At 32.8% G+C, this 2685-nt stretch overlaps 1 protein-coding gene across 5 annotated transcripts in view; it reads right to left on the bottom strand.

Annotated features, from left to right (window-relative positions):
- Nucleotides 1-2685, bottom strand: part of LOC106467101 (coiled-coil domain-containing protein 125-like) — a 118271-nt gene that overhangs the window by 66547 nt on the left and 49039 nt on the right. The gene's annotated exons all lie outside the window — the stretch shown is intronic.

The following is a 2685-nucleotide window of genomic DNA, read 5'->3' as shown; positions in this document are numbered from 1 at the left end:
CACAAATGCACACTTGCATTGCCTACTAAGAAAGTTAGTACCGGTAGTCATCGGGTTAAGGTAAAGGGATGAGAGGCAACATAAAAAGGTGTTAAGAAAGACAAGAAGACACAAAAACTGGGCACTAGAAAGTGAAGTAGAAGTTAAGGGGTCTGTCCCCCAAGTAGGTAAATGAGATTCCAAAGATTAAGAATCAAGGAAAGGAAATGATGAATGGCTGTTAGCCAGGACAAAAGAATCAAGCACGTGAGAAGGACAGGGCATATAAGTATGGGGCATAGTTGTTCAAGAAACAAGTCTGCCTGAACTCTAATATCAGGTGAAGGAGGGAAGACAAAGTAGTATTCAGAATGGGTTTCATGTAGTAAAGAATGGGAAGAATCAAAAGACTGAAGAAAGAGAAAGAAAAGAAAATATCTGTGAAATCATGTCAAGAAAAAGATTATAAGGTTGAAAGAGGATTTTCTTCCACAGGTAAAGCAATACCTTGTGCAAACTTTGATGGAGGAAAGAACTTGTCAAAATCATCATCCCGAGAAGATGGACAATTAGCCAAATGGATGGGAGGAAGAGGCTCAGTGTGTATGAAGTAACCCATAACATGTTGAACAATGGCTGTTGCATTCTCCACAGACAACGAGCCACTTGTAGCCACAGATCCTGCAATAGTAACATTGCAACCATCACAGGACAAAGTAAAAGTTACCATTACTTGAGAATTCATAATGGGTATGCAGGAAACTTTTTTCCCCTCTTTTTCACAGTAATGAAAGAAATCAGATAAACTTGAACAAAATTTATGTTTGGTTAATTATCGCACACCCAACATAATTAAGTAGTAAGTTTAATAAACATGTCTGTAGTACAAGTGCTTAGGGAGGAGTTACTTCACAGGAAGTTTATATTGACCTCCTATTAGTAGAGGGCTACCATTGCATTACGATAACATAACTTTTAGGTGGTAATTAGCTAGCTCAAGGCTAGTGACATGCAAGACTCATAGGCAGATACATGAGGGATCAAACTATTCTACATGCAAAGGTGAGATACAATATCAGAATTAATGTTCAACTTGTTTTGTGTTGTTAATGTGCAATGTGCTTTTGGTGCTTTGTAGGAACTGTAAGCACATATTTATTTTTTGAATAAAACAAAGACATAAAAAGCTATTCTTAACAACACTAAATTACCTATTTGTTACTACATATTACTTTTGACAGCCAATAAAATATGGGAAATATCAACATATGAAGCAATGAAATAGCCCTAATATTACAGCACTGGAATATCACCCACTGATAACTACCTCTCAATCAACTTATTTTTCCTTCCAGAAAGCCATTTTCAAATTCCACTTATCATACTTTCCTATTTTTGTAATAAAAATGTAAACAAAGTAAATATTTATGTTGGGTGAGACGCTGATGGCATTTTAAAGTTTCAGTCATGACAGCTTTACTTTCCACAGGAACCTCAATCTTGTTTTGGTTTGATGAACATATGTATGTAGTAAAACCTCATACTTTATCTGTTATTTTCTCTACCCTAACTCTATACAACTTTGGTCAATTTGACCGACCTTGTAACCACCAAAAAAAATTAAATTACCCTCTTTTTCTTTCTAGAATGACTTCAAATGTAACATGAAACTATATTCATTTATCTTAAGTAGCTTTAAACTCGTAACAGTATACACCTATTTATAATTAAATTTTATTGTTTTATTGCTCTTTGAACCATGTCTAACTACTATTTGCACCATTATAAACTGTAAATCACTTGGGAAACATGCAGCTCCCATTATGCTATCAAATTACATAACTCACAAGCTACTCACATGCATGCTTTGTGAAATATATTTATAATATAATTATTTATTTTACCTAATCTAACCTTAACTAACCTAAAGAGGTCCCTATTTTTACATTTTAGTTACTTTGATAATAAAAATAAAGAATAAACACGAAAAACAAGAAATAAGGTATTTACCCACGTCTTATTTTGCTGTCGACTGTCAATGATACTTAACTCTGCTTTTTTTATACTAATGATAGTAGTGCACTAAAGTTTTATTTAATTAAATAATGCACCAAAGAACATAGAATAATAACATGTAAAAAGCAGACAATTTTCTCTCTAACTATTAGAATTTTTTCTGGCTTTCTAAGTGTGCGACAAGAGTCGTTTCAAATTCATCAAAGCTAGTTGTTATCTTTCTCGTGGAAAGAAGCTTGTACTAAAAGAGAAATTGACAATCCTCTGTTCAGAACACAATGTAATATAATACGTCATTTGATAGATGAAAACCTTGGCTTTTTATTGGTTATAGATAATACAGAATTAAATGTAAGACAGAATTATTAAGAAATCCTGATAGAGAGGATGCAACAGTTGGGTGTGGCAAGAGGTGTCTGATTTTTTATTTTGATGGCGCTGTAACCAAACAAATTTCAAAACTATAAAAATTATGGTTTGTCTGAGCAATAACAATTTTATACTGAATAATTAGTAACTTACGTTGAATTTTGTACATATTGGAGGGGTGTTAAATAAAATAGAGAAGATGGGATGCCAACAGAAAATTTGTCACCTTTCCACACTAGGGTAAATTCAGGATTTTTTTAAATATTGCCTTATAAAATTAAGAAGTTAAAACATATATACTATTAAGATATGTATTATTAG

This window comes from Limulus polyphemus, unplaced genomic scaffold (assembly GCF_000517525.1).
Source record: "Limulus polyphemus unplaced genomic scaffold, Limulus_polyphemus-2.1.2 Scaffold2489, whole genome shotgun sequence".
Classification (NCBI taxonomy): Eukaryota; Metazoa; Arthropoda; class Merostomata; order Xiphosura; family Limulidae; genus Limulus; species Limulus polyphemus.
The sequence above is the reverse complement of the archived record's forward strand: the minus strand, read 5'-3'. Positions and strand labels throughout refer to the sequence as shown.